This window comes from Gymnoscopelus braueri (assembly GCF_963280865.1).
Source record: "Gymnoscopelus braueri genome assembly, chromosome: 11".
Classification (NCBI taxonomy): Eukaryota; Metazoa; Chordata; class Actinopteri; order Myctophiformes; family Myctophidae; genus Gymnoscopelus; species Gymnoscopelus braueri.
Window position 1 is genome coordinate 34,739,636 of NC_137613.1, and position 14,943 is coordinate 34,754,578.

Genomic DNA, 14,943 nt, shown 5'->3' on the forward strand with positions numbered 1-14,943 from the left:
GTGGACTCCAGAATTCAGTGGAAGATGAACTCTCTCAACCCAACCAAGGACAGTTCTGCTGAACAGGAGGGACCCAAAGACAATGGTATGTTACTTTCTCTACCTACTTTCTAGTTTTAATTTCCCTTCTGTCAACATTATTCTACAAATGTTTTATTACTTTACTTTTCAAGTTTTAAACTAAGCAGTCCCACTACTTGTCTCAATCTTTACTTTGTGTGTCTTACTTTGTGTTTCATTTTAATTTGACCTGTAGCTTTGCTGTAGATTATTTCTCTTTATTACTTCTTTGTCTCCTTTGTGTGTGTACATACATACATACATACATACATACATACATACATACATACATACATACATACATACATACATACATACATACATACATACATGTTTTTGGGCGGTGAAACCGCCCCTATAAGTGAGGTTTGGATATTTGTACAACAACTCCTGCGCTGTGATTGGCCAAAAATGTACCCCGTCTAACCCTGCACCGTGATTGGCCAATCACAGTCTATTCAGGACTGTGATTGGCCAGTGTCACGTGACACATGTGAATAGCCCTATATAAGAAACCATAACTTTAAAAAAAACATAAATTTGTTTTTTAAGTTATGGTTTCTTCCATCATAAAGAGTGTTTCAATAAATGTATTTATTTTTTGTACAAGATTGGTTGACTCAATTCAGTATTGTGATTAGCTAGCAAGACACCGCCCACTTCACACAGGTTGTTTTTTAAAAAGTGCATAGTCCTATTTATAGGTTATCAATTTCATCCTGTGTCTTGCTAGCCAATCACAGTGCAGCCAATAGAGTCAGCCAATCACAGTACAGCTAGGGGTGTACTAATGCTAGGGTACTAATTATGAGCCAATCACAGTACAGCGAAGGGTGTACTAATGAGGTGTCCCAAACCCAGGGTGTGGTATAGGGGTGGCTACACCGCCCAAAAATAGATTTATAGTGGAAATAGCCAATCTACAAGCTCAATGCAACATGTTATTTCCACTAAGAATTTTGAAGAATTTTTAAAATATATGAACATTTTTCAACATGGAAAGGATTATGACGATTATGCAAAAACATTTTGATATTATCTCAAATAATATTTGTTTGTTCTAGTGTCCCTCTAAACATTGTATACGCACACACATATATTGGGATCCATAAGCATTTTTTCTCATTGCTCTTTCTGTGTTATTCTGAGTTTCCATTGTTCCTAATATATGTAGTTTTATACAAGTCTTAAATGTATCAATTGACGTCCCTGGGTCAGTTTAGGGAACCATACAGCAAAGGTATGGCCACCTTTGATTTTGGAACAACCAATAGAGTACCACCCGAGAACCGTAGAGGTCCAGAGGGAGCATACGGAGTCAGAAGGTCAAATATAGCTATGGGCCGGATCAATCTGTGCTTTAAAAGTTATCAATAATATTGTTTTTGATTGATTCTAAATCTCACAAGGTGCAAGACTTGGTGTGATGTGTTCTTGTTTTTTAGGCAGATGTGACTTATAGTCATTGGAATGCCTTCTGAGGGCAGCATTCAATTTCATTGGTTCTCGCGCCCGTCCAATCAGAGAGAGCAGGAGGCGGGCCGAAGGCGGGATTTGGGGACGGAGGCGGGTTGAATGGAATTTTGAATTTTGCAGCTTTCTGCTCCACTTGTGTTCCTGCTTATAGCCTGCTTACAGCCTACTGCTCCTGGGTTCATTGGAATTTTTAATTTTGCAGCTCCATTTTAGTTCCTGCTTACAGCCTACTACAAGGTAGAACTTTTAAACATTAATATGTAAACGTTTGCTAGCTAACTAAATTTAGCAAGTGCTGCTTTCATTAGGCTAAGGTTTGCTAGCTAACAAGCTTAGCAAGGTGCTAATTTTGTTTAGCTAATGTTAGCTACTGTAGTTAGCGAATGTTACCAGAGCTAGTCTGCTAATTTAACATGTGAAACTTCTCTGCCTTGAAGTTTTTAAATCATTTTCAGACATAGCTACAAAATATTGAGGCATATTCTGCTGTGAGGGAACAGCTGCCCTGAGAGCAGCATTGAGAAACTGCCCTCAGAGCAGCAAATTAACATGGTTGCATCTATATACATGTAGAAGGCTATAAGCTGCCCTGAGAGCAGCATTGAGAAACTTCCCTGAGAGCAGCAATTGAACATTGTTGCATTTACATACCTGTAGAAGGCTATATAAGCTGCCCTGAGACCAGCATTGAGAAACTGCCCTCAGAGCAACAGATTAATGTTTTTGTATGTATATCATTTAAGCTGCCCTGAGACAAGCATTGAGAACCTGCCCTGAGAGCAGCTAATTAACATTGTTGCATACATATACCTTTAGAAGGCTATAATCTGCCCTGAGACCAGCATTGAGAAACTGCCCTCAGAGCAGCAAAATAATGTTGTTGTATGAATATCATTTAAGCTGCCCTGAGAGCAGCATTGAGAAACTGCCCTGAGAGCAACACATTAACATTGTTGCATTTATATATATATACCTGTAGAAGATTACAAGCTGCCCTGAGACCAGCATTGAGAAACTGCCCTCAGAATAGTAAATTAATGATGTTTTATGTGTAAGATTTAAGCTGCCCTATAAGATTTAAGCTGCATCTATACTTGTATATAAGCTGCCCTGAGACCAGCATTGAGAAACTGCCCTGAGAGCAGCATTGAGAAACTGCCCTGAGAGCAGCAAATTAACATTGTTGCATTTATATACCTGTAGAAGGCTATAAGCTTCCCTGAGAGCAACAATGAGAAACTGCCCTGAGAGCAGCAAATTAACATTGTTGCATACCTGTAAAAGGCTATACGCTGCCCTGAGACCAGCATTGAGAAACTGCCTTGAGAGCAGCAACATTGTTGCATAGATATACCTTTAGAGGGCTATAAGCTGCCCTGAGACCAGCATTGAGAAACTGCCCTGAGACCAGCATTGAGAAACTGCCCTGAGAGCAGCAAATTAACATTGTTTCATATATATACCTGTAAAAGGCTATAAGCTGCCCTGAGTCCAGCATTGAGAAACTGCCGTCAGAGCAGCAAAATAATGTTGTTGTATGTATATAATTTAAGCTGCCCTGAGAGCAGCATTGAGAAAATGACTTCAGAGCAGCAAATTAACATTGTTGCATCTATATACCTGTAGAAGGCTATAAGCTGCCCTGACACCAGCATTGAGAAACTGCCCTGAGAGCAGCATTGAGAGCAGCAAATTAACATTATTAATGTTTAAATTAACATTATTAATGTTTAAATTAACATTATTAATGTAAATTAACATTAATTTAGAATGAATATTCTGCTGCTAATCTGATAGTATTTAGTCTTGATGTGTTCGTACTGAAGTGGTGTTATTCTCATTCTCTTATTTGTAATGCAATTTTAAAGTTATTATTTTTCTATAAATTTCAGATCATGGAGCAACTATGGATTAAGGGAATACGAACAAGCCTTCCAAAAGTCAAATTGCTTACGTGGACATCCAGATGATACACAGAGACAAGACAGAATGTACGGAGCGCTATACAGAACAACTACAGGAGGGAACGGATTCTGTTTATAAAGCACCAAAACAAAATGTCAAAAATTATTATTATCATGCCTGTGAAAGAGGGAATAAACCAAAGGGAAAAAGCAAAGGCTAGTCATGGAAAACCAGAGCAAATTCATGTGAATTTAAATTAAAGGAAACCAGATACACCGCAGTTGTACTTTGGCAGAAAATGCTACACACAAGACATTATCCGTCCAGAGCAGAGGAGAAAGAGAAGCATCAGAGGTGACCGGATGACCGGGTCTTTGCGGCGGCCGGCCTTGGACTCTGGAACACCTTGCCCCTTCATATTCGCTCTGCTCCTTCACTAGAGGCCTTTAAGTCTACGTTGTAGACTAATTTTCTCACATTGGCCTTTGACACCGTTTGATTGTGTACATTTTATTAATTATTTCTCTGTCATGCTGTTTTTAGCCCTTTTTCTGTTTGTAATGTATTACCTGTAGTTTGGTATGCCTCTTTTGGTCTTCTTGTCATGATGCCTCCCGCTCTCTCTGATTGGACGGGCGCGAGAACCAATGAAATTGAATGCTGCCCTCAGAAGGCATTCCAATGACTATAAGTCACATCTGCATGTTTTAGTGCCGGTTAAAACTATGGCTGCTGTCATTTGGATCATCTGAAGGGTATTGAGAGACTTTTTTGTCAATGAGGGAGTACAGGCAGGCTTTAAAACATAAGCTCAATATATATTTTATATCTATATTAAACCCCCTAATCCTTGGTGAGTGATCTAACTTTGACATCCCCTTAGTTAACAACCCCCTTCCTCAACAACTAGGAGAGCGTCTGACTAAAATGTATGGTCTTTCCCTTTTCACTATGTGACAGAGAGCTCTTTATTTATTTGAAGGACGTTTTGGCACATCCAATCATTGATTTAATTAATGCACTGAAGCAGCGAATAGTCACTCAGTGAAAGAGCTATGTAAATTTGAGTGTCATCCACATTATGGTAAGCAATTTGACTATTTTGCATAATTTGGCCCAACGGGAACAAGTAAAGCTTGCATAAAAGCAGCCAGAGGATGGAACCTTACTTCACAACATAGTAGGTCACTCAGATACGTGCAGCAGTCGCCAATGGAGACAAAATAGTGCCTGTATTTTAATGTCTTAAGGGGGCCCTGGCCAAGGAGGCAGCATCAAGTTTCACACATAAAAACAAGAAAACAAACACAAATATAAACAAGGTAATAAACGTCTTGTTACTTTTAAATGAATGTAGTGATCACAAGTGTTTTAGTTTGACATGGAAGTGGTGGCATGTCAAATGTTTCAAAAAGAACAAAAAAGACAAAAAAAGGAAGCAACCTCAGTGCATCTTTTTGGTGGAAACGCACACGCACACACACACACACACGCACACGCACACGCACACGCACACGCACACGCACACGCACACTCTTGTGTGATCTATTGTCATGGCTGTACCAACATTATGGAGTCTAAGTAATAGCAAGATTGGCTAAAAGCAGAAGGAATGGGAGTGGAGACAGAGTTCTATTAATGTTTCCTTTGTAATGGATATCAGGAACGGAAAAGGAAATTATGCCCCAGCCCTGCAACTGACAGAGCATTAGAATAAGCCCCGCTATTTAGGACAACAGTTAAACACTAAATACACCAAATACACTCCCCCATCCACTCATTTGAATAGCAAAAGCAAACTAATGAACAATGCGCCTCTGCATATTCGCAGTTATAATTGAAGCCAGACTGAGGCCATTTATTTTTATGAAGCATCGTAAAACGCCATCCGCATGGATTCCCAAACAAACGCATAAACTCAAATGAAAAGCACACGCACGCATACGCACGCACGCACGCACGCACGCACACGCACACGCACACGCACACACACACACACACACACACACACACACGCACACGCACACGCACACACACGCACGCACACGCGCAGACACGCACGCACGCACACACACACGCACACACACGCACACACGCACACACGCACACACAGTCTCATTTCCTTACTGCGTTTTCTTCCTCTGAATGCTAACAAGGCTGAATCAAACGTTAATTTTCTGAGTTTTAAGTAGAAACCAGAGTAATGCTGCAGGGAAAGGAAAACAAGCCACAATAGATATCTGTCAGTGGGAAAGAGAAGCCGAGCAAGAGATATGAACAAAGACAGACACAAAGTGAAGAACTGACCGACGGAGAGAAAAGAGACGGAACAAGTAAATCTCTTTAGGGTGTCCAACAAAAAACAGCCTATACCCAAAAGTAAACAGCCTCTGTTTGTTTCTCATAATATTGTGTCCGTTTTATCCAACACAATCCAATACATTCCTAGACACTTCAATAACCATTTAAACTATAGCCAACTCCAGAGGGGTTATCCGTGTACCGAGATCAAACAGTTATTGAAAAAGATCACACACTATTCTAGCCTTCCGTATGAAATATGCCCCAGAGTGTCTCAGAATAAGGTCAGGCCATGCAAGCAGAGATTGAATGGCATGGCCGGGGTGGATAAATGGTAATATTGATATACAGGTTCATTGCAATATCAATATGGCCCCACTCTATATCAATGTAACCTGATAGACGAGGTGCCTATTAGAGGACCTGGTGACATTACTGGGCTCCATTCCCTACTGCAGGGGTCTTCCACAGGGGGTTCCGGGGACCCCTAGGGGGTCCTCAGAGTTACTGTTTGACAACCAGTGGCATAAATGGTTGGGGTGTGCATTCCAAACTTGCATCATTCCTTTTTTGATTGATTGAATACTTCATTAGTCAGAAATGTAAACAGCACAAGGTACAGTCAGACATTAAGGCTAAAAGGATAGCAACTGGTTGCTTGTTTCTCTCAGAATCTGGCAACCCTGGGTGCAGCGAGTAGGCTACTCTGACAACAGGTACAACGGGTACTGCAAAACCGAATGGGGCGGGCTTTCTCAACTTGCGTCATTCCCAATTTTCATCGTTCCTGACTTGTGTGGTCTCCGAATAGTGGCACAGGTCTAATTTATTAAAAGTGCCATGTTTGTCCACCATGATTTAAAGTTGGTGCTCAATCTGGAATTTTGATAGTAGCTGATAATTCACTATGATGTACGTCATAGTGATAGATTTAGTAATATTTGTCCATGTGGGTTCTGTGATTATTCGTGTCAAGTTCACACATTACAGAAGTCTTTCAGATTGGTATAAGCTGCAGACTGCCAGTCGAGGTTGAAAATCACCTAAATTCACTACCTCAGTCAATAGGAGGAGAAAGCAGCTCTGCCAATTTGTCAAAGGTAAAGGCTGGAGCTGACAGGAGCCTATAAACACCCACAACAGTAATAGAATTACTATAACCAAGGTCCACTTCCAAAGCAATGAACTCAAAGCATTTAGCCATGGAAATATAATTTAGAACTGAGGCAGTGAGACTTTTACATCAATGGCTGCACCTCCTTGCCAATAAGAGATTTTACACCTCCTTGCCAATAATGTATCCTATTCCCCTCAACGTCTTCTTTAACTAGGTTTCAGAGAGAACGAAAAAGTCAGGGTCAGTCAGGGTGTGCTAAAAGTAAACTAAAATGATCAAGTTTGCGAGAGGAAAGCAGACTTCTAACATTTAAATACAAAAGAGGCATCATAGAATGTGTTATTATTATCATCTATTTATTTATGTATTTCCAATGGACGGTTGTGAAATGAGTAGATCAGGATCCCAGAAGGAATCTGAGGCACATGGTAGGTCTAGTGTCTTTGTCTAATACTTAAGGTGCAACACAATTGTGACAACAAGCTGAAACACAGTACAAACACCTCTAAGGGAAATCACACCTTTTAAGAAACAAAATAAAGGAGAAAAAAATATGTCTCTCACAAAAACCTCAAACCCACTTGGTGAGGTTGCCTTAACCCAACATGACTAATACATAATACTGTTAACTGAAAAATATATTTCTGATACGCTCGATACGTGTAATGCTGAACTTAAAGCTTTGAATTCTCTTGGGAAAAGGAAAGCTGTCATTACTCGGACTGTCGATGAGGGCAGGTCGATTGTAGTTATGGATTTTGAACAATATGCTAAAGCAATTAGATCACAACTAAATTACTTGGACTGTTACACCCCTCTTAATTTTAACACTACCAATCAGATTAAGCAGACACTGACCTCTTTATTGAATTGTCCTTTTCACGAGGTGGATTACTGACAAAGACATCTTTGTTAATGTCATTGTGACTCGGTTTGACGCTGATGAAGACGGATGGCGTTGAAACTTTAGTCCCTGCATGCAACCAATAAATAAGTATATGACAATAAGTATGTGCTCCAGTTACGTTTTGGGTGCCTTCTCTGTCCTTCTCTGAGAGTGCTGGACACAGAAATGTGAGATACCTTGTGGTATGTACCTGCACTTTGATCTAGATGTGAAATAACGTCTGGGAAAAAGGGGTAGATTTGAAGCCGATCTAGTTATTGACATTATAGTGACTACGATGAGCTACGGTAGGACGGTGCTTATACAATTATAACAGGTGTGTTTTCGTGAATCCTGTGTCAAAATCAACTGGGCGAGGAGAGACAAAGAAAATATAACATAAAATAAGAGAGAATAGAACAGAAGAGAAGCCCCCCACACACACACACACACACACACACACCAACAACAAAAACACAACAAAACTAAACAAAATCTAAATATAGTATCTGCACTCCTGTGAATTGTGTGGCGTGTATGGGTTTGTTTGTTTTAATCCAAATGGAGGTATGCTAACAGTACAGTCCCCCATGCATACTTGCACACACAAATCACTATACAATACACTGCATACAGCGACTTCAAAACGCAACAAAGTATACAAATCCACTGAGATTTATGGACGCATCAGGCACATACTGTCAGACACATACAACCAACCACACCACCCACATTACATTTTTTTTTTCTCTTAATAGATCACACACACACGCACGCACACACGCATATACTACACGTATACGGAGGGGTTCCTTTATAATGGCTATGTGTCAGCGCATAACGGATGTCCCCTAACAGTCCCATTTATTCCCATCTCCAGCCAGCCTATGCCTGTCCAAACACCAGCACAAAACAAAGGAGGCAGAACAACACGGGGCAGACAAACACATCAATCTGGCACTGAAACACACACACACACACACCTACAAGCACATGCATGGACAGACACAAACAAACACATAACTGTATGCTATAGTTAAGTACGTGCGCCCGCAAAAGCATGTGCAAGCACACACACGCATGTATGCATGCATGCATCTGGGACACGCACGCATGCACTCGCAGTTCCAAAGACACGCGGAAGCACCTCAGGTACATTGACTAATGGAGAGCGCGGTGATATAGTCATGGATATGAGTGGAGAGAAGCGAGCGGGAAGGTATCCCCAGATGACTTTAGACTTCCGAGCGAGGCGCTCGCACGGAAACAGCCTGCAATTAGTGGCGCAATTAAATCACAAGTCTCCTGCACACACCACATGAAATAAAACTCAAACACTCTCACTCACGCACACAACCACACATGCACTTGCACACAGTGGTGAAGAGTAAGTACATTTACTCAAGTACTGTGTACAATTGTGAGGTACTTTTACTTTACGAGTACTTCCATTTTTCATTTTTCATTTTACCTTTATACTTTTGTAGGTGATTGCAAAGTGAGATTTCTCCAGTTTGGTACAGTAAAATGTTACCATACTGTGTATGTTTACCAGTGATAGAATATGACCTTCTCACATGGTTTGAAAAGAAAAAGTAAACTGACCAACTGAGAAATTTGTTTGGTGAAAAGTCAAAGTTCAGAGAAATGTATGTGTTGATAATATTTGCAATTATAACACCAGCACCACCATAAATTACACTATTATTAATGTCACGCACCCCCCAGGGCCCAGAGGCAGCCTGCGCACCCCAGGGGGTGCACGCACCACAGTTTGGGAATCCCTAGTCCAATACATCTCAGAGACAAATATTTTCATAGTTTCATTGCACATGTTGTGAGCTTGTAGATCAGCTATTTTTTAAAAGGAAAAAAAAGGGGGGGGGGGGGGGGATTCTGCATAGATAATGAGTACTTTTAGTTTGGTACTGTAAGAATATTTGGATGCAAACACTTTTGAATACAGGCCTTTTACTTGTAACAGTATTTCTACATTGTGGCATAGCCTCTACCACAATTTATACAGGAGGTGTATTTAGGGGATAGGTGGATGGGCAGGTGGATTTTTTTTACTGAAGTAAAAACAAAATCAACATCTTTCTTACACCACTGCTTAACCGCTCTGCCCTGCGCCTCTGCAGTGAACTCCTCACCAGTGGTGGAAAGTAACTACTGTAAGTACATTTACTATATGTACTTAGTTATATAAGTACTGTGCTTAAGTACAATTTTGAGGTAATTAGCCCTATTTTATACATCGGCTATTTGAAAATAGCGGATCTACAAGCTCACCACGCGTCGCAATGCGACGTGTTGTGAGCTTGTAGATCTGCTATTTTCAAACATTTTAGTACTTTTACTTTTGGTACTTTAAGTACATTTTGATACCAATACATTTGTACTTTTACTCAAGTACATTTTGAATTCCAGACTTTCACTAGTAACAGAGTACTTCTACATTGCAGTATTGATACTTTTACGTAAAGTGTAAAATGTTTTACTTTTTAAGTAAAACATTTGAGTACTTTTTGCACCACCGGCTTTCTTCTGGAAGGAGCAGAGAAAGTGATTAACCAACTAGCTGTGATGACATCCATCAGCTGTCATTACGGTGCATCTCTGAGGGGGGAGCTGGGGGTCCACGGGGGAGGCAGACAGAGATGAAGTAAGTCTGTTACACTGAGAGGATCTTTGATTAGGACTGGGTTTAATGGGACCCCCCGCCGCCAGTGGAATTGGCTGCAGCATGGTGCGAGCCTCGGGGGTCACAATGCAACGCGTTTTGCCAGGGGTGGACAGCAACTCAAGTATATTGTACTGTAAGTACTGTAAGTTTGTACTTTACTTGATTATTTTTGGATACTTACTTATGACTTTCACTCCACTACATTTCAAAGACACATATTGTGCTTTTGACGCCAAGACATTTAAATGAAGGGGAAAAGTACATTCTGTGTACAAATAGTGAACATAGAAGATCTACTAGCTCACAACGGATCGCGATGTGAAGCGCTGTGAGCTTCCCACTGAGCCATAGTCGGCTATTAGACCTCCGTCTAAAACCGGGTTATAATTGTTCAGTGAATGTTTTTTAGCGGTCTAGGCTTAGCCTAGACGTTGACTAGCTGTTCTTCAAGCGTCTGTATATAGACGTCTATATTATAGACGTCATTTCAACGGCTATAATATAGACGGTCTATAGATAGACGCTTAAAAAAACAGCTAATCAACGTCTAGGCTAAGCCTAGACCGCTAAAAAACCTTCACTGTTAGACCAATTATAACCCCGTTTTAGCTTAGCCCGAAAAAATGCTCAGTGGGTTGTAGATCTGCAATTTTTTACTACTATTGATATTTTTTTTGAAAGGTTCTGGAAAATGTTTGAATCTTTTTTGCTAAATGTCAAAATTGTAAAACAGCAATACATTGGTATCAAAAATATTGTGAACAATGGGTGCAGTTGCTGCAGAATCTCATGATTATCTGGCAGGATAGCTCAGTGATTCTCAACCTTTTTTGGAGCCGTAAGGATCCATTTGGTTCCATTTGTACACTCTTATTTTGTACACTATGAGTTACGGACCTGTAAGGCTCCATGTGGTTCCGTCTTCGTTCGTGTATCAGATGCCCAGCTGTATCAGATGTCGAGTAGCCATGCCCTCGTCTCTGGTTTCTGAGGGTGGTCTGTATGGGGGGGCAGGTGGTAATTATATGTTTGCCAGTCTGCTCAGGCTCGCCGCACTCGCATGCTGCACTGTTTTCCAAGCCCCACTTCTTCATGGATCATGTGAAGCAGCCGACCCCGGACCCCATTTGGTTCCTAACTATCAATCATTTAGCTGGGGACCCCCTTGAACCCCCTCAAGGACCCCTGGGGGTCCCCGGACCCCACGTTGAGAACCAGTGGGTTAGGTTATTGAACATCTTTGTCTAGCCTACGTCTTAGATATGAGATTTTACCAAAACACGTCATGTGACAGTTAGAAACCAATGCTGGATATTGTGGATAAAATAATTACCGATAATGGTTTATTTCCAATACGGTTTGAATCATAAGACTATTTTTAAACCTAGAACAAATCCAAAAGAATGAAGCTACTTATTAGAAAGCAAATCAACCAAGTTGTGTTTTCTCTTAGGCTATTATGTTATACATACACTTTATTTGACTTATTTTATTAAATAACGTTTTGGTTTTCATAAAATTAATGACACTATTGGAATGCATACTGGCCCTGTATTTGACTATGATATTATAATATTTTCCTGAATTGATATCATTGCAGTTATCCACTTAATTCTTAGTTCAAAGTACAGTAGTCACTAGTTCAGAGTAGGTCACACAATAATATAATATTAATACAGCAGTAGGCCTACGTGTATATAGTAGCATATTTATTTCTGCTTTTAACCGCTTTTTCTCCCCAATTTAGTCTATACCCCAATTAATTCCTCCACACACATTTGTGTGTTGCCACTGCTGTTGTATCCTAACGACTTCACCTGCCAGTGAGGAACCCCCACCGCGAGGTCATAAAGCCTTCATCCTACTACTCCCGCCACACACACTTCCCCAAAAAATTGCCAAAGAAATCTAAAGTGACACAGATACGTTCCAGGTCTTAACGGGTTAAAGGAACAGGTTCACACTTACAGGGTAGTCATATGGTTTGTTTGTCTTGGTGTTGCAATGCAGTCGAGCAAAAATAAGAAGATGGTAAAGTATCCTAAAGTGATGTTGAACTTTGACTTTAACCTACATCTTAAAATGTCAACTGAAAATATTTTCTTCAGTCTTACTGCAGAGGGAGCATTACTTTCCTTCTTCCTTTTACAATGGGCTACAGCTCATGAAACATCACGTCATCCATTGCAACAAATATAGCCCTTTCTCTTAGCTTAACATTTCTCCCCATTCCCTAGTAAAACATTAAGTTTTACTGCCACTCAGGAGAACTGAAGTGGTACTTTCGTGAATACAAAAAGACCCTGATCCTTAACATGATAGATGCGCAAGACCACACACACATGCATACTGCAGAGCCTATAGACCAATTATTTGTTTACCAACATTGAGACTGGACGCACAGGTGATTGTTTCATGCAATCAATTCCCAACATATTGTTTCGGGGTGCGCTGGTTTCAGTTCATTCAACCTCCTCTTGTGTGTTGGCTAGTGAGGCGCGTCCTAGCGAGACATGACAGAATGGGTTTCATTTGGTGCCGGCCTGCGTGCGCATACTGGTTCTTATCAGTGTGACGTCGTCTGTTAAGGGGTCTATACAACAGGTTTTGCGTGCGCACGCGCACACACACACACACACACACACACACACACACACACACACACACACACACACACACACACACACACACACACACACACACACACACACACACACAAAGCCCCTATCACTCTTCATAAACACAACACACGTGGACATACAGATCCCCGTACGTTCTTTACAAACTGTACGTGGCTACGTGCTAAAACGATACAAAAACAAACTCACCGGCTACATAATGGAACATACGGTATGTACACAACACATCCCCGGCACTTTCTTTGCAAACTATTAAGTGTGTGACAGTGTGACTCAGCAACGCAACTAATCTAGTGCTAAACCCTGCTTTGTGCCTGTGTGGCAGCCGCTGATTAAAGGCCCTTGTTAGCATGTGTGACCCCTCATATGTTTCTGCTGTGTGTAATTGATAAGGGCTTTGTGTTCACACTCACTGAAGGGAGTCGGCTAATTAAAAACCAGTGACAGGCAGACTTGAGGAACAAAGGCATCTGTCCCACCGTCACAGATTTAGACGCGCTTTAATTGTTGTTCTTCTTCTTTTCATCATGCAGTTGTTGGCCTGGGAGTGGAAGTTTCTCCAGCTAGCTCCCTGTTAAATGGGAGCGTGGAACGGGACACTCATTTGGGTACCACTACCGAACCCAGCTAGCCAGGTTAATTAGATAACACATAATGTTTACTGCAAATTTGGCGAATATTCCTAGGTTAAATCATGCATACCGTTAATGTGAGATGTGTAATCTTGCACAAAATGTCCCAGAATCTCACGCACCGTCTCTCCACCTGCCTCATCGACACACACATACACACACACACACACACACACACACACACACACACACACACACACACACACACACACACACACACACACACACACACACACACACACACACACACACACACACACACACGGGTGCAGACGTGTAATACATTTCAGGCCTATATCCCAGTCCCCTGGTTTTATTTAATCTAATACAGGTTCCGTCTTGTTGCAGACTGATTCACTGGCTTGGTCTAATTAAACCATATGCAACCGAGCATGAGCGTCTGGCTGAGTACACCAATGTGCAGTGGTGCATTATCACAGCGGGGAATTGTGCAGGTTACAAAGGTAGACGAGGTGCTCTCCATCCACCCCTCCCCTCTCCTCTCCTTTTCTTTACTTACCACTCCTCCTCTCCTCTCCTCTCCTCTCCTCTCCTCTCCTCTCCTATCTCTTCCCCTTTATCTCCTCTCCTCCCCTCCCCTCCCCTGCTATCCTTTCCTCGCTTCTCCTCTCCTCTCCTCTCTCCTCTCTTCCCCTTTTATCTCCTCTCCACTCTTCTCTCCTCTCCTACGGCTCCTTCTGCCAAATAGGGGAAGCCACCTTATTACAAGATCACAAGCTGTCAGCAGAATCACACACTGCAGGCATACGCTCTGTTGCAGCAGTCAAGACGCATTCACACCTCCCCGGGAACACTGTTGAGATGCACACACCACAGTAAAACTACGACTGCATGCGTGCACGTGTGCGCACGCGCGTCACGTGTGTGCGTGTGTGTGCGTGTGAGTAATCCTGCCACTACGCATGTCTTAGTCGTATGACAAATTTTTAAAAAGCAGATCTTCAAACCCACAAAGTGTCACAACACGACACATTGTGAGCTTGTAGATCTGCAATTGTTTTGCCCAATGTTAGGCTATTTTTGCCCAGAATAGGGACTCAAGGGTTCGTGTTGGTTAAAGTATTCTTCTTGCAAAAAACTGGTTAGATTTCTTTCTTTTTTATATTTGTTATCCCTTTTTCATTTGTTCAATGTTGAAACTCTTGTACAGCTTGTTCTTGTGGTGTGCTCACTCCCCACTGGCGTGGAGCTTAAAAAACAACTCTACTGACTGCACACGC